The following is a 27,422-nucleotide window of genomic DNA, read 5'->3' as shown; positions in this document are numbered from 1 at the left end:
CCCTTACCTAGTGTGCTTAACAAGGTTCTACCTACGTGGTGCCTATGTATAGAGGCCTCTGTCTTACCTGTCCCAAGGCAGGGCATACAGCATAGAATTTACATTAGTAGTAGAACATTAAACTAAACAGATAAGGTTTGCTCAGGGACACAAGAGGAGACAAAAATGATGCAGCAGTGACAGGGCTACAAACAAACAACTGAGGTGTACTGGTTGAGAGAGAGTGAGCCCAGGTGGGACTCAGCCTTTTATAGGCAGCAGGTGGTGGTGATTGGATGAGGGAGGAGTCAGGTAACAGGCTGATTGACGGATGAGTGACTGGGGACTTCAAACCTGCAGAGAATGAGAGAGTGGAGGGAAGGAGAGACAGGGGAGGAATACAGAGCAACTACACAACCTACACTACGTGGCACGTAACAGTGCATAACATTTTTATTGTATCGAGAGGAGGGAACCGGTTGAGAGGGAGGACAGTGGAACGGTGAGGATGCAAGGAGTGAAGGTGGTGGAGGCCAAGGAGTTGAAACAATTTGGGGTCAAAATACTGGGGATTGCGTAAGAGAGGTGAAGAAGAGAGCGCAGGCAGGGTGGAACGGATGGGGATTAATGTCAGGAGTGATTTGTGATAAACCAGCAACAGAAAAATAAAATACAGCAGTAAAAGTAAAAAAAAAAAAAAAAAAAGACAAATGGATGAAGAAAGCCAAAGGTGTTTCCATTGTGGTCCATTAAACATTCAACTTTGGGCAATAACATTGATACAAGATTTAAAAAAGAAAGTTTTAGAGAGTTTACCAAAGGACTGACCACCAGGCCAGCAGGGGAACACATTGAGCTGAGAGCTATTTGAATTTTGGGGAAGTGATCATGTGTGACCATACTGTGATAAACATCATATTCTTACACTATTCTACTTAATATTCCTTGCCATTGCTTATTAATGGGGCTATAATTCTGAATACAGACACAAACTGAGATTTTGATATGATGATTACTATGATTATACTTTGCTGGCTTTCTTATGGTATAACAATCAGAACCATACAATTGTATGTGATGTCTGAGTTACATATTAATTATATATTAACTAATTATTATTAGTTTAATTTTCTTTCAATACTCATACCACGACAGGAAATACATTTCTTCACACATTTATGTGGCAGCGTCACAATGGTTTGTTGATACAGTACAAAGTAGGGTTGTAACGATACATGTTAACAGCGATACGATACATATCACTACATGACTATAGTCTAAACTAAGTATGCACCCGATACGATTCAATTATTTAAAATCAATACAGTAACTATTAAACAAAGAAATATATATGTGTGAAACATGTGGATAGTGCAGGTTTTTTAAAGGGAAAAGGGATTAATATGAATATAAATAAGTAAACAGTAATTATCTGGCAAATACATGGATATTATATTTTAACACATTATGGACACATTTATCAATAGACTAATTGCTAAATACAATGCATAAGAACAATCGATTATTTGCATTGCATTAAACCGATTCGATACCGATTTGCATTGCAAAACGATCAAAGATAAAACGATACCGTATGGTGCTGTTTACATATCAATATACTTCAATTCTTGAAATTAAACAAAATTTTTCGATGCAGTTAATATATCATTACAAACCTAGTACTACAAAGTATACAGAGCCATAACAGTAATTTTCCCTGCATGAGACCAACTGATGACGCAAAAAAGAGCATATAGCGTGCAATATAAAATACTCAGTGTCACCGAGTTAAAAAGCATCTGTTGGTTCCTGATAAAAACACATTTTCAGAAGTCAAATTATAGAACTGTTGCAAATGACCTTTTTTCCACATGTTTTTCAAAAGACTGGCATGAATTAGTCATCACTTATGGCCACTGATATGCAAAAATGTGACACAATTTGCAGCCTTTCATCTTTAACAAGGGTGTCAGTCTAATGGACTTAATCTTTCTTCATTGAAAAACACATTTAGCTAACAGTGACAGCGAGGACTGTGAAAGCTGGCATCATACTTCAAACAAAGTCAACTTGTATTGGCTTGCCGAAACAGAACAGAAGCTTTCTGTGGAGTTTTCTACATGATGAGGCGACTCCGTTAGACATTAGACCCTGACCTGTCTGTATACACTGCTGGAGTGGACATTGTGCCTCCTGGATATCCAGAATCCACTCAACAACCTCTGATGTGCTTTGTCACATCAGGTTGTCATTAGCAGAGAGAGAGAGAGAGAGAGACTACCCAGTCTCCACAACATCTACACCACTCGTTGTATGAAAAAAGCCCACAACATCATCAAAGACACCAGCCATCCCGCAAATACCCTGTTCAAACAACTCCCTTCCAAAAAACGCTACCAGAGCATGACATCTCGCACCAACCGTCTCAGTAACAGTTTCTTCCCCCAGGCAGTCAGGCTGCTGAACAGCTGACCTTGAACTGTATTGCACTGTATTGTCATCCACTTGCACTTTTTTTGTGTTTTCGAATTTTTCTTTGCACTATAGATGTTGTCTATGTCCTGTGTATGTAGGACTGAGAATGCTCTGAGCAAAATGATTTTCATTGTATTTATACTTGTATTTATACATATGACAAATAAACCTGAACCTGAACCTGAACCTGAACCTGAGAGAGAGAGAGAGAGAGAGAGCGAGCAGGTACACTCTTGTGGATAAAAAGCAAAAATAATGTTTGTATGATCAAGTCCTAATGTAAAATTATGCTTGAGTAATATTGTTCCTGCTGTTCTACATAATACTGCCAACCAGGTGAAGAAATCACAGCCTACAAGGCTTTAACCTTTGCTTTTATCACAAAGCCCCGACCATTACAGTTTTATGGAAGATGCTTCTGAACAAATTGCTATAGGCACAGCGGCAGGCTTCTATGGAATCCAAATGAAAATGACTGAAATGTAATCCCTGCACTCTCTTCAGTGGACAAAGTGTGTCCTATCTTCAATAATTAGTTTTCATCAGTTTGTACAGCATAGTCCCAGAGAGGGATCTTACATTGTTTTTGTACCTCCTAACTGCCTCAGTCAACCTTTCTTCAAACCATTAAAATTGCATTACTTTGCTGGCAGATTTGCGGAGACAAAACATAATAAATCACGAGCATGCACCTTGAATGTATGACCATGCAATCGCACACAATGTTGACATTGGTATTTTTGCAGTGGTGTAGAAATGCAAAGCCTGGCCAAAAAGGACTGTTGGATTATTTTCTCTTCAATTACTTCATTTTGTTCTTGTGACTTTGTTTCCGCAAGAAGTCTGCACACCCCTAAGCTCTGTGTGATGCCTGTGATTCTGTTTAGTCCATTCATTCCTAATAGTCCACTTGCCAGAATGTGAACCCAGGCATGTTGAGTACACCAACGTTTTATGTTAGAAATATTGAGTAGAAGATGTTGGCTTGATGGCCCGGGTATCGGAGGAGACCCGAGGCTTTCTTCACCCTCCCAATGACTGATTGTGGGGGTTAGCAGAGATGGAGTACTTGTAGAGAGGCTGGGGAATTGGGAATTGGCTTTACTAAATTGGGACTTGAAGGGGAGAAAATGTTTTTCTTTTGTCTTGAAGGGGCATGTTTTGCACAATAACAGTCTTTTCATTATGTCTGTGCCCACAATCTCCGATTCATACAGTAGGCTACGTTTGTTTACCTCAGTCACTGATATTAAAATCTGATATTTATTCTATGAACCTGTGACTTGACACCCATACTGTTATAAAACGAAAATAAAAAAAGATTTTGAAAGAAATATTGAGTAGGCATATGGGTCCCCAGCATGTAGAAACTGCCAGATGCATATGTTGGAGTAATTTTCATAATTGGCATAATGTGACCAGGTCCATACCATTAACCACCTATAAGGGGGAAAAAAAATCTACATTTCATCATGCTTGGGCTAAAAACTGCCATAGCCGTCACCTCAAATGTGATGATGTCAGCACATTTGTCAGCAAAAAAAGGCATTTCTTTGCGTTGCACTATAGCTGGATGTTGTGTAAATTAAACAGAATTACGGATATCACACAGAGCTTAGTGCAGGGAACAATGCTGCGTGCAAAATGCTGACCACAGCGTGCACACACACACACACACACACACACGCACACGCACACGCACGCACATACGCACAGCTCCTAAATATTCATGGGCCTATCTCAATCCCTAGAGAGAGTACAATAACCCAGCCTCTGACCAGAATGAAACAAGGAAACAGTACCCAGAGGACGAACGTTTGAGTAAAATAAACACGTTTCTGTCAGTTCTCTCTGGCAGGACGCCTCGATCTTCTTCCCCCTGGAGTGGCGGCAGGCTTTTTGCTACCATAATGCCATGGTATTATCTGGTTTTGTTCAAAGGACAGCGATACTACAGGGACTTCACGGGGAAAAAAGAAACCCATCTCGGACCAAATTATAATTAACTTGAAAATCCCACCACCAGCTGCGTGGCTTCTTTTCCCGGACCTACGGTATAGGGGCCAAGCCAATACGAGGCATGTCCCTTATTATTATTACTAGCCCTTACCCGTTGTGAGATATTGCTTAAACTTAAACTTTAGTTACAGTATTACTTACTTTGTAGATTTTTATTATTATTACAGAACCTATAGCCACTTCAGCACCTACATTTCGAACCCATTTTGACCTGAGATCAGATTCTAAAAATGTCTTCTACATCCTGACAGTTTTCTGAAAAAGCTATGTTTCTATGTCAGTCGTTTTTCAAAAATAGCTGACCTACAAGCTCGTAGCGCGCCACTCGGTGGCGCGCTATGAGCTTGTAGATCTGCTATTTTTCAATAGCTAAAGCATAACATAATGCTAACACCAAAAGGGGTTCCCGCCCAAAATGGGTTAACATGATTAACATGATCATCTCATCTTTAAGATCACAATCCAAATCATATCCATATGGACTACAGAGCAATGTTTTTGGTGAGCAGGCCTATATGGAGAACAGTCTGAGATGCGAGGTGTCATCCATGGAAAAGAGACAGTGAAACGTGTGCAATTCATCTCGGCAGGGAGGAACGGTGTTATGATTACAGTAGTCTGGTTGGATGCACTTCCCGGTTTCGCAGTCTGTCTGTTCTCATCTTCTTCTTCCGTGTTTATGTATAATGTGCAGTAGCTACTAATAACACAGCATGTTTCCACATTTTACTTGTCTGAGATACGGATGATCAGTAATACTGATCGCACAGATCTCGTGCAGTCGAGATTATCACCGGGGGCAATCCGTAAATATAGTCAGATAGATAGCGTGTAAAATATCGATCCTTGGCACCAGGCAGTATCGATAACGCTCAGCAAGAGAAAGTGCGGTGATATATTGCAGCACATGCATCGACCTTGTGTTCTTTCAGTCTTGTCCAGAGAACGCCTGGTCATGGAGCTACATGTGTGCATGCATCAGGAGTCCTGGGGTGCTGTGGGACAGAGATAAGGCAGAGCCTCCGTGTTAATCCAAGACAGGATTAGCAGGTCTGAATGTCCTACCAGAGAGAGAGAGAGAGAGAGAGAGAGAGAGAGAGAGAGAGAGAGAGAGAGAGAGAGAGAGAGAGAGAGAGAGAGAGAGAGACAGAGACAGAGAGAGAGACAGAGACAGAGACAGAGAGAGAGAGAGAGAGAGACAGGAGGGCTGGGAGCAAGGTTATATAGCCTGGAAACCAGATGAAAGAATAGCCCTCGGCTAGTTAAGCAGTTTTTTTAACATTAGTTTTCATTGTTATTTTCTTGTGACTTTTTCTAGTTATAATTAGGCTACTTTTAAAAGCTGGTATACCGGTATCTACAAGCTCACAAAGCGTAACATCTTGGCATGTTGAGAGCTTGCGGACCAAAACTGAGGACATTTCCTGGCTACTATGTTTTTAGTTTGTTTTAGTTGGTTTTGTAAACACAACACAGTGTCAGTGAGTCATCATTATTTAGTAAAGACCTCGTTTCTACTTTGTTTAGTCAATTCAACTTTTTTGTTATTTCATTAGTTTGAGTATTTTGGCTGCAGGGAGCACAGAAAAACTCCATCCATGTGTGCACAATGCACGCACACACGTGCACTCATTGCAATTAAAATTCCAGACATCTCCAGGCATTTTGTGCCAACTATAAAATTTCTTCCAGGTTGAATATATGGCCCAGAGTGCAAAACATAACAATAACAGAGCTCCGATAAGAACCATAATTACCCCCGTAAATCTTTCTCCAGGAGATTTATACTGCTATGCTTGCTAATATAGCAATTGTACAGTATTTTCACACATTGTCAAGTCATTATTTTCCATGTGAACACATTTCATAAAACAATCGACCAAAGGAGAACTCTGATAAACTGATAAATTAGATGTAAATTATTTGAGTTAAAGCAGCACTATGTAACTTTCCGCTGAAAAGTTTATCATTGAGCAAATAGAGCCAGCCTGCTTGCTCGGAGGGATCAATTTAATCTTGACCGTCAGGTCAAAATTTGTGTCAGAACGCGGCCGTGTCCAGGTGAGATATGACTTTTGACACAATCTAAATGTACAGTTGGAGGCCATCGATATTGTCCTTTTCTTTTTGCTGAGGTTTGCGTGATCTGCGCAAAAGGACAGTTAACTGTCCTTTTGCGCAGATCACGCAAACCGATGATTCTCTATTGATGATGCGGACGTCATCAATAGAGATCACGCAAACCGATGATTCTCTATTGATGATGCGGACGCTGAAGGCCGTGTTGCATATTGGTCATTTTTCAGGAGCATGCTCGCACGCACATGCATGGATTAAAAACAAACCTTAAGTTCACGCCTCAGCGTTTACAAAAGCTGCCAACTGCAGAGTGTCACCAGCGTGATTAAACATAGGAATGAGCCTGTATGCATATCAAGGGTCCATTGTGTGACATGTTAAAGGCTGTATAGCATATATGTCAAACTCAAGGCCCGGGGGCCAAATCAGGCCCGTGAATGAATTATCTTTGGCCCGCAGGATGATATTTAATTAGTATTAGAACTGGCCCTCGGGTATATTGCACGGACCACCATAATACTACAAGTCCGACAATGCACTGCGAGTGCATTGGCACATATCACATACTATGAAAGCAGTGATGGTGAGGATCATAGAACAGGAAACTGAGATGAATAATAATCCATTTTCAGTTTTAAATGCATTTACTTTTTTTGCTGTTTGCCTGGGACGACTGCGGTGCCCGTGTGTTGAAACACAGTCCGGCCCTCGACTTGTACCAATTTCTTTATTTTGGCCCACTGTGTATTTGAGTTTGACATCCCTGCTGTATAGTGTAGGTGTTAAGCGACGTGTGCGTGATTAAACTGGCGTCCTACCAAAGATAAAATCACCAATGCAACACTGGCTGAATTAAGGCCTTATTAGGAAGAGGAGGCGAGCAGCACAGATGCCAAAGAGGGTGAGCTGATGAGAGAGATGCCGACTCGCAAAAAAATAAAATAAATCTTTTCCCCTTGCATTAGTTCTCCCTAGTTTTATTGATTTCATTGTTATGTCCACCTCTTCTTGCCGTGTGGTTTTAAACACTGTACATGTGTTGTAAAACTTTGTTTTTGTTGACCTACATTCTCACCTCTGCACTGCCACATGGTGACTGTTTGACCACACATGCTGGTCTGGTTTGCTATTGTGTTTTGTTGTATGACTCGGGGTGATATTGCACTATGAATACATAAAAGACTGAACTGAAAAACTGAGGTATAGCCCAGCCTATTAGATGTTTGCCAAGGTCGCAGCAAGAGAAAGCGCAAGGAAGGGATGGAAAGACAATTACGAGAGTTAGCGAAAGAGAACAGAGAATTCCTGTGAAACCTTTCGCCTATCATCGACCTGCCCAAAATAGGGCGGGCAGGTTGAAAGAAGTGGTAAATTGGCAGGGCACACACGCCAGGGCACGATGCCTATCACTACTTTCATGCTGGTCTCCAGTCAACACCATGCCCACGCTGTGCAGCTGGATCAGTGTGCGGGGGTTGTCTATTTTCTGCCCGCTGCTATATAAAAGGCCACACAACAACATAGTGCAGATTGCTGTGAGCTTCAGGGACATTGGGGAGGTGGCTTTGTTGATCTGTCAATTGCCACAAGCCGCCTTCATCTGCCGCTAATATAGTTTACAGCTCACAACCAGAGGAGTCTATAAATGCACACGCACACATCATCCGTTTGTGACTCATAGACCTTTGTGTATGTGCGTTGTGCAGTGCACATACACAAACGCACACACATGCACACACAAATCTGGAATAGTTTTCATAATCCTCATGGGGGCCCGGGCCGCCATAAACAGAAGAGCATGTTTAAATGCCATGATTGCAGGCTATAGTCCTGTCCGCCTCGGCAGGTTCTGTGTTTTGCGGCACAAACGGGACGAACCGAGGTGAATATATATTCAGGTCCAATTCCTCATGGGGGCCGAGATCCCTGGTCCAATTCCTCATGGGGGCCCTGGCCCCCCGGCCCCCACAGACTCTACGTCACTGAATCTGGTTACATTCTATTCTTCGTCAATGAAACAAGTGTTTTGATTGGTCGAAAAAGCTTGTTTCTGGGAGAAATAAGTATGGCGGTTGGCGCCTATAGGCCCCCTATAGACACCCTATAAACAAGTCGTGACCAGGCTTTGATCTCTTCGCATATGAGTCTAAGGCTGGGAACAAGGGTACTTTCAATTAAGTACACGATACATTGTCAACAACAGGCTGTTGTGGAAAGATTGGGACAGAGGTTTGTCGTTGGCATCCAGGGAGTGTGTGAGCAGAGTTTGGCATCGACCGGGCCAACGGTGCCGGAGATTAGCGGTACACAGACGGACGGACAGACAGACAGATGGACACACGGACGGGGTGCAAAACATACTCTCCCCATGCCTTCGGCCTGGTGGAGACAATAAAACATACTCTCCCCATGCCTTCGGCCTGGTGGAGACAATAACATACTCTCCCCATGCCGTCGGCCTGGTGGAGACAATAAACATACTCTCCCCATGCCTTCGACCTGGTGGAGACAATAAACATACTCTCCCCATGCCGTCGGCCTGGTGGAGACAATAAAGTGCATGACTGATTATGAATGGTCGCAAGTTTGGTTATCGACTAGCGAGTAAAGTAGAACAATATCTCATGGCCAATGAACGATGAACCCTGCGCTGATAGGACATTTTGTCCGAATGCGTTTGGTCTACGCTGCACTTCACAGTCCCCTCTAATGGGTGTCGATTCCACTAACAGGCTTCCCTCTTTATGAATTCCCTCAAGGCAGGCGGGCACAGACCATGTAAGGTCTTATAACACCAACTTAAAAACTCAAGAAACTGTTCTCTACACCGTTGTTACAGTGGTGATATGAGTGAGGAGGTTTCATGTCAAACACCGTGAGAGCTGTGTTGTACAGCTGTTCGACTGTGGCTCAGGAGGTAGAGCAGGTCGTCCAATGATCCATGGGTCGGCGGTTCGAATCCCGGCTCCTCCTGTCTACATGTCGAAGTGTCCTTGGGCAAGACACTGAATCCCAAATTGCTCCCGATGTGCTGGTTGGTACCTTGCATGGCTTCCGCCGCCATCGGTGTATGAATGTGTGTATGAATGGGTGAATGTAATGCACAATCTATGTAAAGCGCCTTGGATAAAGGCGCTATATAAATGCACCATTTACCATTTTGTACAGCTGTTCTATGGGTTTAATAAGAATCATCACACCTGTGTTGTACAGCTGTTCTATGGGTTTAAGAATCATCACACCTGTGTGAAAGACCAGCGTGTGAAGCAGTGATGATCAAATGTGTGATAAGATCATACAGTGAAGATAAGATCACTAGCAGCTGTTGTACGTGGGGTGTGCTTCACCCAGAGCACAGTTACATCAGCCAAGGAGAGAGAGAGAGGGGGGGGGGGGGGGGATACTGAGGATTGTATGGGTAGGGGTATTCATTGTACACATACTGTAACATTAGACAACCAGGAGTGCACTTTTAGGGCTTGTTAGTTAACCACCTAACACTAGCATGTCTGAGAGGTCATTTTGACCGTTTTTATTTTGAAGATCTCATTTTACTTCAGACATGCTAGTGCTGAACCCCATATGGTTGACCATCAGGGCTCTACACTAGTGGATTTTCGGGTCATATCGGTATCGGTGAATATGCCAGTCTAACCACCGATCCGACACAGGGGTAAGGGGTTGACACTATGGCAGGTAAATAAAATGTTGGGGCATGTGGAGTTTGCTTTCGAGTTGCCCAACCTGCAAGTGTACGTTTGAGTGAGGAGTCTGCTATAAACACAACGCAAGATATATAGCTAGATAGCTTTTGTCACATGTTCCTTACGGTTCCCTACTACCCCCGCCCCGCCTCCCTCCCGACCCTCAATATAAATTGACTGCTACAATAACCTTAATAATAGAGACAATACACCATAAATAAATACTGAATATAATCATTAGGGAAGGTGCATGCATGTACTATGTGTACTATATGTAAACTCTTCATTTCCATTTTCCAGCCATTCAGTTTTTATTTTTTTTATATATATAATTTGGGGACCCCCCAAAATAATTTGGCGACCCCCAGAGGGGTCACGACCCACGGGTTGAGAACCCCTGCCCTACTAGTCCAACTTGTGAAGAATGCAGCGCAGCTGAACGGTCAAAGCTTAGCATAGCATATGTGTCAACGCTTGACTTCCGGTCGGTGGACTTCAAAATAAGATTTTCTTTTTGAGTGGTGTAAACCACTCCTACAACTGGCTTTTGTGTGCAGAAAAAAATGACCATGGTTGCTATGTTCAAAATAATTTCTGACGTAATTAAATCACACCCGGGTGAACTGGATGACCGTAGCAACCGTGGTCATTTTCTCTGCACAGAAAAAGCCAGTTGTGAAATCACATCCGGGTGTGATTTCATTACGTCAGATCAGAGCTGATCAGGCTACATAATACCTTACCTTATTTCATTACGTCAGACATTACGTCAGACCACAGCTGATCATGCTATATAAAACCTTACACCACTCAGTTCACACGGGTGTGATTTTTCCTTCTATAAACAGCTAATTAGTGTGGATTCTGTCTGAACACAAACATTAAATGCCATTGACAATGGATGGAGAATTTACATCATATGCGACCGGGTCTGGCAAATAGGCCCTCATCTCGACCAGAGTCATTTTTCAGTTTTTTACAGATTATTAAAGTACAGAATGTAAGCTTTCATATGGAAAATATTTGAAGGAGATATGACCATTTTAAAATGATTGTGCCATTTTACCCAAAGCTGAGAAAATCCCCTTTGAATGTTCACAACATTTCAACACCTAGAGCTGGCTAGCCTACTTTGACTTATAAATATATACATTTAATTTGCCCAAATCAATAATCTGTTGGAATGAAAACCTTCAACATTCAAACTGTGTTAATATGAAAAAAAAGAAAATCACAAAAAAAAAAAAAATCACGTTAATTTTAGATTTTCTGCCTTTTCATTAGGCGAGATGAGGACCATTTTGCTAGACCTGGTCACATATGTGTCTGAGCAAATCAGCATGTCGGTGGGAACCCTTGGCCAATAAGGGACCACCATTCTTGATGATGATGTATGATGATGTACGATGATTAGAGCGCCCCTCACTTCACACAGGTGTGATTTTTATTATTATAAATATAATTCTCTGGTATCGGTATTCAGTATCGGTATCGGCTAAGTAAGTCACAACACATCACGCTGCATGTGGCACGTTGTGAACTAGCTTGTTGATCTTCTATTTTTTGCAAAAACCTTCCCCACAATAAGGATAAGTGGTTAAATTATCGCTGAGGATTTTGTTTCAACCATATCAACTATAGCCCCAATTTACACTTGGTTACGCATTATCTCATACCAAAACTAGCGGATCTACAAGCTTGTGAGGGACACTGGCACGCAGCCAGGCAGAAAACTATTCAAAAAGTAATTTTAGCCCATTTTGGCTCATCAAAATCTTACAAAACCTCTGACATTGGCAAGAGGGCAAGTTGCAGAATAATCAGTTTTCGTACTTATCATTACTGCAAACATGATGTACCTATAAGCCCTGGAGCACCAGGCAAGCCAGCTGGCTACATGTTGATTTGCTGAATATTCTTGGCTCACCCACACATGATATTTTATACTTGCTTCCTCTTAATCACAGAGATTCAGCCTGATATGTGAAATATGTCCACATAAACAGAAGTACAACCTGGTACAAAGGGCGGCAGTAGCTCAGGGGTAGAGCGGATGCTTGGGAACCAGTTCGATCCCGCCGGGCTCCCCCAGAGGTGTCGAAGAGTCCTTGAGCAAGACGTTGGACCACTAAGCTCCAGATGAGCAGGCTGGTGCCTTGCATGGTTTGGTTTCCTCCGCCATCGGTGTATGAATGTGTGTGTGAATGTAAAGCACAATCTATTCTATAAGGAGAAACTATACTGCCAGTGCAGTATGACAAACTTTCCATTTCAGTTTTGTTAATCATCACTGAGGAAGTTTTGCAGTCAGACAAAAGGATAACAGCCAGTTAAAGTGCCTATAAGTCCCTTAAGTCATATCATAACTAGTCAGATCCGGCCCAGAATAAGCTATATTATTTCAACTGGTGAAGACGTCCTGGAAATGACCTAAAGATCATCCCCAAATGGGCTGTGATCTTGCCTAGTCCTGAACGTCAACCGAGGACGTCGTCATAACGTCTTCATGACGTCATTTGACTTGCTGGGACGCTATATACTGAAGTGTGCTGTAGACTGTATGTGTGTAGTAGTACATGTACTACTACACCAGACAGTGGTCCTGTGGTTAGAGTGTCCGCCCTGAAACTGGGAGGTCGGGGTTCGATCCCCGGCCGGGTCATACCAAAGACTGTAAAAATGGGACCCAATGCCTCCCTGCTTGGCACTCAGCATCAAAGGGTTGGATTGGGGGTCAAATCTACTAATCAAATGATTCCCGAGCGCGGCGCACGCTGCAGCTCACCGCTCCTTGGCTGCGGCTCAACCGCTCCAAGAGATGGGTCAAATGCGGAGAACAAATTTCACTGCGGTAACGTGTGTGACAAATCGTATGACTTTGACTTTGACTTTGATGTGTACTTGTTAGATTGTATGTGGGTGTGTGTACAGTAATTAAATGACATATGTGCTAGCTTGTTAGATTGTATGTGGGTGTGAATACAGTACATACATGACCTATATGTGTGCTTATTAGAGGGTATGTGGGTGTGTGTAGTACTGTACATGCTTGTTAGTGTGCAATTAGCAATGCAATGTCAAATATTGACAAGCTCACAACACATCGAGATGCTACGCTTTGTGAGCACGTAGATGACTACGTGACCCCCATTACAGTAAAACGTTACAAAATAAATAATAATAATAATAATAAAGCCTTAAATAAAGTAAACTGAACTAGAATACCACGTATTAAAATTAATTAAAACAGATGGTGAGTAATTATACAATTTAGGCATTTAGCAGACGCTCTTAATCCAGAGCGGTTTACATTAAGCAAGAACAAAAAGCATGGCAATACATACTATACTATGCTATACATATGTACTATGAAGTGCTATGACTACATACAATGCAATTCTAGTGCGGTCTACATAACATGCTATAAGTCTGTATCAGTCTACAAAAAGTGCTATCTAAGGGGGTAGAGTAAGTGCTACGGGCCATGATGGAGTCTGAAAATGTGGGTTTTCAGACTACGGCGGAAGATTGAGAGTGATGCTGCAGTTCTGACTTCAATGGGAAATGCATTCCACAGTTTTGTAGCCAGAAGGGAGAAGAGTTTGGGACGTGCGGAGCGTTGTCCCAGCGTTTTTAGTGAGGTTACTTCCAGCTTCCCTGCGTTGGCTGATCTGTGCGCGGGAGGGTTTGTAGGGTTCGATCATACTTGCAAGATATGGGGGAGCCATACCTTTGGTTGCTTTGAATGCCTAGCCTGGCTAATAAGCCAGACCGAATCAGCCTTTGGCAAAAAAAAATTGCCTGCCCGCGACAGTGTTGTGTGATATTAGTCTGGTTTATTAGCCAGGCTATTGAATGCCAGCATCAGAGTTTTGTATTCTGTGTGGGCAGACAAGGGGGGAGACATGTGAGAATGTTGGCTAGTTGAAGACCAAGCAAGCTGCGGCATTTTGGATCAGTTGGAGAGGCTTAAGTGTACATGCCGGTAGGCCAGTAAGGAGGGAGTTACAATAGTCAAGACTGTTGTCTGGATTAGGAGCTGGGCTGACTCCTGGACAGGATCGAGTGACAGCTGTGATGTGTGTTTTGAACGAGAGCTGACTGTCCAGGACAACACCAAGTTTCCTGGCTGTTGGGACAGACGTTACCAGGGCGTTGTCAACTTGTCTATGGAAATAGTTAGCTCCCGCATATACTGTAGCACAGGACAAGCCCCCAAGAAAAGCTCATATAGCTTGAGGTGGTTGGAAGACATCCACTGTGAGATGTCAGCCAGCCAGGCATGCAGCGATGCGCTCTTCCACCTGAGTGGCAGAGGGGGGGGAAGGATAGAAACAGTTGTGTGTCATGTTAGTGTTCAGTGAGAAAAGGAGGGGACCAAGTACAGGTCCCTGTGGGACCCCAGTTTGGAGAATCAGGACTGCAGAGTGGGAAGCAGCCTGGGCAGCATGTAGTGCTTCTGTGACTGCAAGCAGTCACAGAAGCGTGCGTACTGTACGTGCATACAGTACTTGCAACAAGTGAGCTCGGTGTGCTTGTTATAGATTGCATGTGGGTGTATGTATACAGTACATGTGTGCAATTAGCAATGTGCTCCCATGGTAGCAGCAAAAAGTTCCAAGCCGACCCACATAACAATTTTCTCCGCGGCTCCTCCGCGTAATAAGGAGCAGCCGTGTGTGCGTCCTCACAAACGGCAAAAGTAGCCGATCTGAAGGAGGAAATGCAGCGCTATCACCGGGAGGGGGGGGGGGGGGGGGCATCACAGCACAAATAGGGCAACCAAATGGTCAGCTACAGTAGCTACGTCCCTGCGGGCCGGTGTCTCACACCGAAAACGTCAGCTCTACAAGCTCACATCAATGTGTCGCACTGCAATACGTTGTGAGCTTCATGTACTGTAGACCTGACATTTTTGGTGCAAAAAGTCAGGCTTGAGGGTGCTGCGTGCCTACTGAGAAGTCACATGATTCCACCATGCACTTCCCTATATAATCCTGTCCTCCCACCTTACAACCTGTTAGAAATAACGCACAATTGAGCAATAAATATGCTAATTTGTGTGAAACAAAAATTGTGATCAATTGACTATAGAGCAGTGGTGGACTAAGTAACTAAGTATATTTAGGTACTGTACTTAAGTACACTTTTGAGGTATTTGTACTTGAGTATATCCAATCTCTGATACTTCTACTTCTACTCCACTTTTACTTCTACTCCACTACATCTCACATCCAAATATTGTACTTTTACTCCACTACATTTATTTGAAGACTTTAGTTACTAGTTACTTCACAGATTTGGATTATTATTACAAAACATAGGTTACCCACTTCAGCCCTTAGCCTGGCCATTTGAATCTGGCTCACTTGTGAGCTTGTAGATCTGCTAGTTTCCAAAGATTTGTTTACATTTGAAAACTTGAAACAGGACATTCTGCATAACGAGTCGAGTACTTTTACTTTTGGTACATTTTGGCACCAATACTTTTGTACTTTTACTCGAGTATTTCTATTATTGCAGTATTGATACTTTTCCTGCATTTTCGTACAAAATGTGAATACTTTGTCCACACTTGCTATAGAGCAATCAGCAATCTGAAAAAGGTGTACTTCTGCTTCTGAGAGAGAGGGGGACAGAGAGAGAGAGAGAGAGAGAGAGAGAGAGAGACGAAAGACAAGGAGAGAGAAATGAGTGAATGCTAGTATAGAGAATTAGAGATCCATCCCTCAGCACGTCTCATGCCAGGAGCAACACCACAAGCAGGCCAGGGTGGAAAATGTCTCCTCGAAGTCCCTCTAAGTCTGATATGTGCCAATCATGCACTGTATCGTTTTAATGACAGAGCTCCCACACATTCATGTTCCACCGTGGGAGCCCAGCTGTAAATTAATGTGGAAAGAGTGACTCTTGCTGTGAAAGGGCCTCTGCACATGCTAAATGCAATCAAGCACGTACACACGTACGCATTTGTGTAACTGTAAACCTGTTCGTTTCTTGCTGATGGACGATGGTTTTACTGCCAGCTAAAATCTAGAGCTGAAATGTTACCTTTTTTATTGTCTGCTCTCAAGGAGGAGATTACTATATACTGTACTGTATAGTTGCAGCATTTTATTTTTATTTAATTTATTTATTTTAAGGAAAAAACAACCACCACCCAGTGTTAATGCAAATCAATTTGATATCAAAACAAGCTGACCATCTTGGGAAACATGCATGCATACATTGCATCATGCCATCTTGTGGTGGACATTTTCTCAAAATTAGATGTTTGCCACGGAAATACAATAAGTGGTCAATAATATTACCAGAAACCATATGGCAGAGAATGGGGAAGGCAGCTAATTGGATATTTGACCAACTAATATACCGTATAGGGTATAGGCTACTTGTTTTAAGGACGGTCAACTTTATGATGTAAACATGCACTTTGCCTCTTTCTTACATTATTTGACAAGTTTTTTAGTATACCGGTAGTGTGATGCAGTAATGGTCCCTTTTATTTATTACTTATATGTATTAGGACAATTATGTATTAAAAGTCCAACTGGGGAAGTGCACACACTTCTCACAGAAAATCTCAAAGCATCAACCTACATGTATAACACACAAATAGTCAGATCTCTAAACATTCAGATCTGGTGAACAATTTGCAATCAGGACTGCAGCAAAAAAGGACTTGAGAGCCTCTGTTTTGTTTGGTGAACAATGGAGAACCTTGAAGAGACCGAAAACCAGAGAAGGAGAGGGGTAAGAGTAAGAGTGAGGAGGATGAGGAGGAGGTAGAGGAGTAGGTGGACAGAGAGAAGGAGCCGCTTCACAGTTGCTGACATCATTAGAACATTTTTTTGTTCTATTCCTTCCACCTTATTCTCCTTTCCTGAATCCTATTGAGGAGTTCTTTTCAGCTTGGAGGTAGAAGGTATATGAACGGAACCCACAGAGCCGGGTCACACGTACTGCTCCACGCCATGCAGCTTGTGGCGTTTACAGTAAAAAAAACAAAAAACAAAAAAAGAAAGCTGCATATTTTGTGTGCTGTTTGACTATGAAAAATCACACCCGTGTGAAGTGAGTGGTGCAACTCCGTGTGGGGGTGGGGGGAGTTCCAGACCCACAGGAACGCACCCAGGGTGCCGGCCCGATTCCGGCGAGCCGGCCCGTGTCCGAAACAGTTGAGAAATGTCAGAGTAATGGGGTCCCACTACTGTACTGTACTGTACTGGTACACCCAAAATCACCATATATACAGTTAATATGTGCGTGCATGCTTTAGGTTGCGCACAGGTGGTGAAAAACAACCATGCTGTTTTCGTGCTCAGACGCACCCACCCAGCCAGCCAGCCACCCACCCACCCAGCCACACACATAGCTCCGTAAGGGAGTGGTTGCACCACTCAAAAAGTAGGCCTTTCATTTTACAAAAGGAGAAATGGCTCATTCTCCAGAGTCATGTCATTCATGTGTCTTCCATTTCTATGATTGCGTTTTCAATTTTGCACTTCATTGTGTTGTAAATGCTTGGTATAATATAGTGTGCAGCAAATGCTTAGTTGTGTGTACTCAATGAATGGTATGTGTGTCATTTGAAAATATGGCTGTGTGTACCAAATGAAAGCACAAGTTCCATTTTGGGAACAGTTAAGAGATTTGATGGCAAAGTCATCATGGAAAAGGAGTGTCAGGGTTTAGCATTTTGTGTGCGAGGTTTTCAGTTTTGTGTGTGCAGTTTTGAGAATGCCGTTAGGTTGTGAAAAACGTGTGTTAACAATCGTGAAAAACTGTAATTTACCTCTGAGCTGTACTCTCAGAGTTAAATGAACACATTTCAGTGCGTTTTGACTGATGTTTGCCTCACAGCTGCCGTCTGACTTGTAGATATTGCAATGTTCACACAGCTTATCTGATGGCGCTGATGCTGCTGTTAACTATACGCTCTCACTCCTCCTGTCATAATGATTACTGGGATATTGAACAGACTCTCTGTGCGTGAGAGAGAGAGAGAGAGAGAGAGAGAGAGAGAGAGAGAGAGAGAGAGAGAGAGAGAGAGCATTAAGTGGTCATCATAAATATTGTCAGTGGTGGAAAAAGTACTCACAATCTATACTTAAGTAAAAGCATCAATTCTTACTCTGTTACAAGTAAAAGTCTAGAAGTCAATGTACTTGATTAAAAGTACAAAAGTATTGGTATCAAAATGTACATAAAGTACCAAAAGTAAAAGTACTCATTATGCCGATTGTCTTATTTTTAAAGTTCTCAAATGTCTTTTGAAAATACCAGATCTACAAGATCGCAATGCCTCACGATGTGACGCAGTGTGAGCTTGTAGATCGGCTATTTTCAAATGACTGAAAATGTAGGGCTGAAGTGTCAATATAGTATGTTTTGTATGTTTTCAACTAAATGCAGTGGAGTAAAAAGTACAATATTTGTAAAAGCAATGGAAATTGGAAATACTCAAATAAAGTACAAATACCTCAAAATTGTAGTTAAAGGGACACTTCACCCTTTTTGCAAGAAAATGTATGTTAATGACGTTTAGAAGATTTAAAACACTTTCATGGGGGTCTTTATGTGTGTAATATGTGGTTTTAGATATTTTAGATTTTAGCAGTGAGCCCAGTGTCTCTGATGTCATGGACACTGGGCTCACTTACGTCCTGGACTACATGTTGTCTCAGTAAGACCGCCCTCCCCCTATCCACAAGGACGAGCAGTGCACCAAAGCATTATGGGAATTGTAGTCCAGGAAGGAAGTAAGCCCAGTGTACATGACATCAGAGACACTGGGCTCACTGCTAAAATCTAAAACCACATATTACACACATAAAGACCCCCAGGAAAGTGTTCTAAATCTTCTAAACGTCATTAACATATATTCTTTTGCAAAAAGGGTGAAGTGTCCCTTTAAGCAAATGTACTTAGTTACTTTCCACCACTGTAAATTGTGTGTGTATGCATGTGTGCGTGTGTGTGTGTGTGTGTGTGCGCGCGCTTGCTAACTACATTGGAAGGATTTACCAGCAGAGTAATAATAGCCTGTTATGTCCTGTGTCTCACTGACAGGTAGCCTCACAATATGAAGAAGCAGCTCTGCTGACTGAGGAAGAGGAAAAGGCGGCAGCACATAAACTGATGGGAGATGACGGACGGCCGCGACCCGAAAACCAGAAGAACCAGAGTTGTTTCCTTTTGTAAAGAGCTTGATATATTTCCAGTGACAGCGTGGATGTGGAGAGCACAATAAAACTATTTGAAGCGGGCAGGAACAGAGTGAACCGGCTGCCACTGTTTTCCCCCCGTGCTGGGACTGTTTATAAACACGCACCGTCCTCCTGTCACTCCCTGAACTTCCTGTTTGTACTGGCCAAAGACGAAGTGATTACACCTCCAAACCCTAACACAAGCGATTATTTTATTTATTTTCTTATCTCCCCCCATTTTTCTCACATTGACCCTCTCTCCCAACTTACCACCCTCAGTCCCTCACCCCGTATTAAATAGGAACATAGATTATGTACAGTGTTATGTACATATAAAGTTATTTCTAAAACTACCGTTCACTCAAGATGGATTGCCGTTTTCTGACAACGGACGGGAGAGTATCGCTGTGGACGGAGGGTGGTTTCTGTGTACGGAACATAATATGCTCGATTTTAATTAATGTCAGTAATGCAAAGCAGAGACCACAGATCTGACAGAGAACTGACATTTCCCAAAACATCATTCATATCACATTTCTTTCAGCAAAAGAGGTCAAGAGTATTTTGTGAAAGGACCACGATATTTTGTTGTAACGGAGAACATGTTTATATCGACAAAGTACAGCAAGGCCTCGTCTGAATCCATGGCAAGTTGTGGATTCATGCTTTTAAAATTCCCTGTATAAACAACAACAAATAAACAGACAGAAAATGACAAAATGTTGATAGATGACTGGTCAAGGATACATCTGGCTCTACTTCTCTGGTATGGTTGTAGTTGTAGCTCTTGCCTTCATCGGTTGCACAGCTAAAATGTTTGCCATGTTTGTAATCGTTGCATTGCATGTTCATGCTGCTACTGTATATATTGGTCTGTGGTCAATCCCGCACTATATACACCGGTTTAAACAGCAAGTAGTCATAGTCAGACATCAAAAAGCAAAGCAAAGTTCTTTGTTTACCCAGGGTAAGTGGACTAAGCTCGAGATGCTTGTTTACAGCCGCGCCCTGCTCATAGAACATTTCATGGTTGGGGTTCAATGCCTTGCTCAAGGGCACTTCAGCGGTGGTAATTTTAACGTGCCGGTCCCGGGGTTTCGAACTGGCGACCTTCCGGTATCAAGACCGCTCCACAAACCGTTCGGCCACCGCTGCCAGACAGACGCAAAGACGGGAATGAAGCCCTGACTTATACTTATGCCGCGTTCTCACTAGCGTTCTCACTAGCGAGTCGACGTTGAAGTGCTGCTCAAGCCACACTGTGTCAATGAAAATGGTTATGTTAAATAGCACGGCCGGGGAACTGTTTAACGGCAAGAATGAGGTTTTTTCCATTAAACGGAACATAAGAGGACATTTGGGGAGAGAGAAAGGGGAGTGGAAATGCTCTGAAACAAAAACGTACGATTGATCGACGCTTCAGAGAAGATTATGAACACCTGTCATAGACACAGAGAGAGAGAGAGAGAGAGAGAGAGAGTACAGTGTCTATGAGGAGATAACAAAGTGGCAGACATTACAGATCTGTATTTGTTGCAAGAGGACTGCAGGAAACAGGCAGAGAACAATGCTTAGCAGATGTACATAATATACGCAACTCACGTTTTGTCTGAAGATATCCAAGGCTTTTCCTGTGTTTTCATTTTCAAGATTGGCGTTTTCATCCCGGTATATGATTCCCTGTTATGAAGACAACACACTTAAGGACTTTGGGGGTAGACGTTCTATTTAAATGTTTTACAGTTACACAATCCTTTCCTAGGATTGCCTAACCTGGTCTCTTCCTGCACACTCGGATAGAATATACAAACGTAAGGGGAACACAGGCAGCCATCTTGAGAGTGACAAGATCACACACACACACACACACACACACACACACACACACACACACACACACACACACACACACACACACACACACACACACACACACACACACACACACACACACACACACACACACACACACACACACACACACACACACACACACACACACACACACACACACACACACACACACACACACACACACACACACACACACACACACACACACACACACACACACACACACAGCTGTCGTTTTGTGTGCTGTTATATATGTCATTATTTATCATGAATTGCTTTTTCTCAGTGATGTGAGACAACACTTCGGGTACAGTGTAAATGTTGTTATAGATCCCATCATTCCATCCACTGCCAAATATCACTTCTATTAAAATCAAATCTGCTTGATTCCACCTGAATTGCTGTCTCTTTTGTCCTTCCTTGGTCATTTGAATAGATTGATTCGACAGACAGACAGACAGACAGATGCCAATACTTTTGTACTTAAAGTACACTCAAGTACATTTTATATACTGGAATTTGACTCGTAACAGAGTATTTCTACACTGCACTGCAGTATTGATACTTCTTCCATCACAGACAGACAGACCTAAACCAAAACATCAATCCTCATTTGCCCGCCATTTGTTTGCACCAACAAAAGAGCTCGATTGCATCCGTGTGGCTCTTCAGAGCTGCTGCGGTTTGTTTGCATTGGATTACATCTGACAAGCACTGGATTATTACTCGGCTCCTCGCCGACATGATGCACGTGCTCTTCTGAGTTTAGTTTTTATTTATGTTCTTTTTTTCTCTCCCAGCCAGGAGTCGATATCGTAACTCATGTTTGATGATGATATAATGAATAAAACGGAACGGGTAATTATGAATTAAAGCCCTCAGCGTTCCACATAACACGATTAGACAGATGAAAGAAAGAAAGGAAGACGAAAGATCAAACATCCAAGATAGATCAGAGTGTTCATCCCTGGTGTTCATTTATCCATTTGTAACTAATAGAGCTGTGCTGTAGGCTGAACACTCTCAGAGTAATGCTTGATTCATTCATACTCCTCTCCTCCACTGTACACTATATGTACTGTATGTACAGCACTATTGCAAAAGGTCTTCAATGTTTTTCAGGCCAATTAAGGACCCCTTAGGTGAGAGAGAGATTAAGCAGGGACCATGTCACTAACTACATGCTGTATAAAAAACGTTTTTGCAGATTAAAGATTTCCGTAGATTTAATTTCACAGCACTATGATCGGTGTTGTGTAAATTAATGGTTGGTTGTTTGTTTATTATAATCGGCCGATATATGCCGTTATCGGCAGAGGTGGACAGAGTACTCGACCCCAGTACTTGAGTAAGAGTACAAATACGACCTGTTCAGATAGACTTCACTACAAGTACTGTAAAAGTAGGTCGGTCAAAATGTTACTTGAGTAAGAGTAAAAAAGTGCGTGCTTTTAAATGTACTTATTAACCCATTTGAGGGGCGGGAACCCTTTTGGTGTTAAAATTATGTTGTGCTTTAGCTATTGAAAAATAGCAGATATACAAGCTCATAGCGCGCCACCGAGTGGCGCGCTACGAGCTTGTAGGTCTGCTATTTTTGAAAAATCGAAGAACGACTGACATAGAAACATAGCTTTTTCAGAAAACTGTAGAAGACATTTTTAGAATCTGATCTCAGGTCAAACTATTCAAGAGTAAAAGTAAATTCAGGCCTGGACTGGCCACTTGACATACAGGCCAGGGCATATGGCCGGTGGGCCATCCAATGAATGGGCCGCTCCATTCATGTTCTGCACACGGAGGGGTGTTTTTCAGTATAAAAGTGGTGGTGTTATGGCTTGTTTGTTTGTGTGAGCCTCGACAGAGCGAAGCGGTAGAGTATCTATCTGTGTGCCGGTTGTGGTGCGCCGGTCTGTGCCAAAATGTCAGGGCTGAATCTTTTGCCCAGCCCTGTGCACGCACGCACGCACGCACGCACGCACGCACGCACGCACGCACGCACGCACGCACGCGCCATGAAAGACCTTTTCATGGTACAAAGAAACCAAACAGCCAGACATGTTGTCTACTTCTCGTTACTTTCAGAATAATGCAGCTTTCAAGTACCGGTACTTCAGCTGTTTTTGTAGCTATTTCTGAGTTTTGAGTGGCTGCTGTACCGCACTAGCCTGGCTAATAAGCCAGACTAATATCACACAACACTGTTAATCCGCCGGCAGGCAATTTTCTTTTGCCAACGGCTGATTCGGTCTGGCTTATTAGCCAGGCTAGTACCGCACTGTTGTGACGAAAAGAGAGTTGAGCCAGAAGGCAAAGCTCTCTGTCTACCGAGCAATCTTCGTTCCTACTCTCACCTATGGTCATGAAGTGTGGGTCATGACCGAAAGAATAAGGTCACGAATACAAGCGGCCGAAATTAGTTTTCTTCGACGGGTGGCTGGCATCTCCCTTAGAGATAGGGTGAGAAGTTCAGTCACACGAGAGAGACTCGGAGTAGAACCGCTGCTCCTTCGCCTGGAAAGGAGTCAGCTTAGGTGGTTCGGGCATCTGGTTAGGATGCCTCTCGGGCGTCTCCCTAGGGAGGTCCTCAACGCACGTCCCACTGGGAGGAGACCCCGCGGCAGACCAAGGCACAGTTGGAGGAAACACATGGACTCACTGGCTTTGGAACGTCTCGGAATCCCCCAGGAGGAAGTCACTAATGTTGCTCTGGAGAGGGAAGTCTGGAGCACTCTGGTGGAGCTGTTGCCCCCGCGACCCGACTACGGATAAGCGGTTGAAGATGGATGGATGGATGGATGAGTGGCTGCTGTCCATTACACCAAAGAAGGAATTCTCCTTCTACATCCATCTAGTTGTCTCCCAATTTTCCCTCTCCACCCTATGGTTTTACACAGTATGATTGCTGTCCTACAGTGTCCTGGGCCGAATGAAGGTCTAACTCTCCATTATTGATTATAATGAAGCAAATCATAAGACCTTGTGCTCTTATAAGCCGGATGTTTAGGGGGGAAAGGGAAGAAAGAAATACCTTTCCTTAATGCGAACATGTAAACACTTCACCATGCTATAGTCTGCCTCCAATACTATTCTCACAAAGGCCTCACTCAGACCTTTACTGCATTGCTGTATGCTTGTTGGATGAATGTTGTGTAGTGTCATGGCCGCCCCAATGCATTTCCAATGGGAGTCACATGGTTTGACACAACATTTGTGTTCTATGAGGGGGAGGGGCGCAGTCGAAACACAGCCGAAAGCCATACAACAGCTTGTAGTCCAAAATGTGGACTACAAACCATGTGACTCCCATTGGAAATGCATTGGGGCGGCCATGACACTACACAACATTCATCCAACAAGCATACAGCAATGCAGTAAAGGTCTGAGTGAGGCCAAAGCCACTCACAGGGCCGCTCCATTCGTTTTCTGCACATGGAGGGATGTTTTTCAGTATAAAAGTTGGCCTTTAGGGCTTTAGACTTGACTGCCACATATGACATCATGTCTGAAAGTCAGTCAAAACAGTCAACCTATACTCAGTACTGCGCCTTTCTAGAAGTTTACTTGAGTAAAAGTAAAATAATTTGTCTTGGAAATGCACTCGAGTAAGAGTATACAAAAAAACTAATACTCAAGTAAAGTACAAATCCTCAGAATCAGTACTTAAGTACATTTACTCAGTTATCTGGTTATCGGCAATATCGGTATCTGCAAATAAAACTGCCATTAACCAATATGGCAGTTATTTATCTGTTGATAAGCATACATTCTGTGTTGGCTATGTTGGTTTGTTGGTTATATGTAGCCTACAAAGCTGTAGATTCTGAACATGTATTTATTGTATTTGTTTCCCTCGCTCACAATGCGTTGCGATGCGACACATTGTGAGCTTGTAGATTGGCTATTTTCAAAAGGTCGAAATGTACAGTATATAGGGCTGAATTGGTTACTTTGTTTTGTAATAATAATCAAAATCTAGTAACTAAAGTTTTCCAAATAAATGTAGTGGACTATAGTCCTAAGTACAATATGTTGATCCGAGATGTAGGGGAGGCGAAGTAAAAGTATTGGAAATACTCAAGTAAAGTACCTCAAAATTGTACTTAAGTACACTTAGTTACTTTACACGCCATTGCTCCCAGGTGCTACTTGTGTTTATTCCTACTAACAACAACACTACATGATTAAGGCAGTGGTGCTGACAGATCGTGTTGTTAGCCCGAATCTGTCTTGAGAGAAGTTGTTTTTGAAAGTGCTAGTGTGCTCTATCGTTTATCACCAAATTCAAACAATCAATTAATCAAAGTTGTGCACAGCAGTCATCCAGCTTATTTCCTCTGGTTGTAAGAACATTAGCAGCATGTTCCACACGGATTATGTAATGTCATCATATTCATAAGTGTACAGTACTAAAATTAAAAGACACAAAGTGCTGATTGCTCTCAAGTAGCCACTTAAATTGGTCCCCCAGGGACACCATGCTGTTCAGCACTTAGCAGCAAGGCCGGTTCTCTGCACTACTTTGGAGACTTTATTGAAGCGAATGTCACCACATATTTGCTTTGAAACATCAATTTGTTTTTCTTTTCTTTTCTAAACTGAGATAAAATGTTTCACTAAGCATATAAAGCAGAACACACACAGTGTGTGTGTGTGTCTGTGTCTCTCTCTCTCTCTGTGTGTGCGTGCGCACGCCCCGTGTGTGTGTGTGTGTGTGTGTGTGTGTGTGTGTGTGTGTGTGTGATCACCTCTGGCTCTTGTAATAATTGTAATAATAATTGCTCTTGTAATTGTTTTAAATTATCATTTCAAAAGATAAAATATAAACATAGATATTTCAAAAATAATTGACAATGTAAGCTACAAGCTTACATTTCACATCGATATGCATTGTGAGTTTGTAGATTGGCTATTTTAACTATTAAATAGGGCTTCGGTAGTTAATTCATTAAGTATATTTGGGTCCAGGAGAGACAGAAATGTATCTTTGGGGTCTCTGGCTAAAAGGTTCTCTCTTCTCCCCCCATGTGGATGCTGTTACCTTGGAAACAGATGTTGTCTAATGGAAACACGGGGGAAGCCTTTAGTTCACAGATATACCGAACCACCAATATGACAAACTACAGATCTACAAGATTAATGAGTCAATCAAGATACATTGTCACTGATGCAAAAAGGCAAACAAGTGGGTATTTGCCCATACCGTCCGGACTCAAGTCAACTCACCCGTGTCGTGACGTGTACGAGACAGTTTGCAGTTGCTCAGATGGAAAATAAAGAGACGATAATTTGTCTTGGCATAGTATGTGACAGAGACCATTAGGGAGCATTAGAGGGTGAAAAGAAAGAGTAACACAACACGGCTGGTATTTGTACAAGCAAATGATCCACTTCCACCCTATTGTTATTAGATCAAGCATGCGTACCAAAGGCACGTACATACATACCCCGCTATGTTGCTCCACACACTGCCCACATAGCAACGTTTTTATATTTATTGTATTAGCTGGCATTCTACTTAAGTTTAGCTTTTAGTTTTTGAAAAAGCTTAGTTTTAGTCGTTTTTTTTTTTTTAATATGGATTAGTCGGGGGCAAGAATACTAATTAGGTTAATTGGGTTCACCAAGGTCAGAAAAAAATGGCATAAATTGCAAATCTACGAGCTCAAAACAATTCGATCTTGTAGATCTGCTATTTTTGAAGAGCATTTTAGCATTTAGTTAGTTTTAGATAGCTTTGTAAACCGTCAGTTAGATATCATTGTTTATAAAGCCTATTTCAGTTAACTAAATGTTTGTATTTATTTTGTTAGTTTCCGTGAACAAACAGTGATTACTTTGTGAAAGAAGCTTTTACCGTCCATTGATTTGTGAAAGGAGGGTCACCCGCACACTGCCACTTGCTGGGTTCAGAGCATTTTATTAAAGCAACGTTTCGGTCTTGCGACCTTCCTCGACCGTCCATTGATTTGAAATGGATGTTTATCCCAAAGCGAGTGAGTCACAGCTAGGTGGATTTCGTTGTTTTCCCTCCTCTTGGAAGAGAAGGCGTTATGTTTGCACTATCTGCAAAATCAAATGCTTTTCTTTCTACAATAACAGG

At 42.5% G+C, this 27,422-nt stretch overlaps 1 protein-coding gene and 1 long non-coding RNA gene across 2 annotated transcripts in view; one reads left to right on the top strand and one right to left on the bottom strand.

Moving 5' to 3' along the window:
• uts2r (urotensin 2 receptor) overlaps positions 1 to 20,898 on the top strand; it is a 67,815-nt gene extending 46,917 nt beyond the window's left edge. The window contains exon 4 of the mRNA XM_079493484.1: positions 19,329 to 20,898. The gene's annotated coding sequence lies outside the window, so the exon portion shown is untranslated. The remainder of the gene's footprint in view (positions 1 to 19,328) is intronic.
• LOC306915849 overlaps positions 1,347 to 27,422 on the bottom strand; it is a 29,855-nt gene continuing 3,779 nt past the window's right edge. The window contains exons 2-3 of the long non-coding RNA XR_013788884.1: positions 21,068 to 21,145; positions 1,347 to 5,468 (exon numbers count right to left, since the gene is read on the bottom strand). This is a non-coding gene — a long non-coding RNA (uncharacterized lncRNA). The remainder of the gene's footprint in view (positions 5,469 to 21,067; positions 21,146 to 27,422) is intronic.

This window comes from Electrona antarctica (assembly GCF_951216825.1).
Source record: "Electrona antarctica genome assembly, chromosome: 22".
Classification (NCBI taxonomy): domain Eukaryota; kingdom Metazoa; phylum Chordata; class Actinopteri; order Myctophiformes; family Myctophidae; genus Electrona; species Electrona antarctica.
The sequence above is the reverse complement of the archived record's forward strand: the minus strand, read 5'-3'. Positions and strand labels throughout refer to the sequence as shown.